Raw genomic sequence first — 922 nt, forward strand, 5'->3', positions numbered from 1 at the left:
ATCCAGGTATGCTACTGAATTTTGTTTATTAAATCTAGAGTCTTTTGGCGGAGTTGTTGAGGTCTTCTGTGTAGAATACTATGCCATCTGCAAATAATGATGATTTAACTTTTTCCTTCAAAATCCTTATTCCTTTTCGTTTCTCTCTTGTCTAATTGCACTGGCTAAAACTTCTAGAACTGGACTGAATAAGATTGATGATAGTGGATATCCTTGTCTTATTCCTGATTTTAGAGTGAAAGCTTTCAGTTTTTACCCATTTAAAGTGATTTTGGCTGTTGCTGTGTCTTGGTTGGTTTTTATCTGATTGAGTTAAAGACCATCTATTCCAATTTTCTGCAGGATTTTTTTTTTTAATCATGAATGGGTGTTGGACTTCACCAAAAGCTTTTTCTGCAGCTGGTGGGAGAATCACATGGTTTGGATGTTTGGTTCTGTTAATGTGGTACATTACATTTATTGATGTGCATATATTGAGCCACCCCTGCAGCCCTGGGGTGAATTCTACTTGGTCCTAGCATATAATCTTCTTGATTTATTGCATTGTTTTTTTTGTCACACTCTTAGGATTTTTTGAGACTGTGTTCACGAGGGAGATTGATCTATGGCTGTCTTTTTTGGTTGAATACATTTCCAGTTCCAGTATCAGGGTAATGCTTATTTCCAAAAATTATTCTGCGAGTATTACTTCCCTTTCAATTTCATTAAGGAGTTTGAGAAGTAGCAGCATTAAGTCTTCTCTAAATTTCTTTTAGAATTCAGTAGTGAATCCATCAGGCCCTGGGCTTTTCTTTGTTGGTAAGTTTTTAGTTATATCTTTAATTTCATATACTGATATTGGTTTGTTTAGAAGACTTATATTTTTGACTTAGCTTTGGCCATTCATATGTATGTAGGAATCTGTCCATTTCTTCTGTGTTTT

Source organism: Octodon degus, unplaced genomic scaffold (assembly GCF_000260255.1).
Source record: "Octodon degus isolate 3935 unplaced genomic scaffold, OctDeg1.0 scaffold00092, whole genome shotgun sequence".
Classification (NCBI taxonomy): domain Eukaryota; kingdom Metazoa; phylum Chordata; class Mammalia; order Rodentia; family Octodontidae; genus Octodon; species Octodon degus.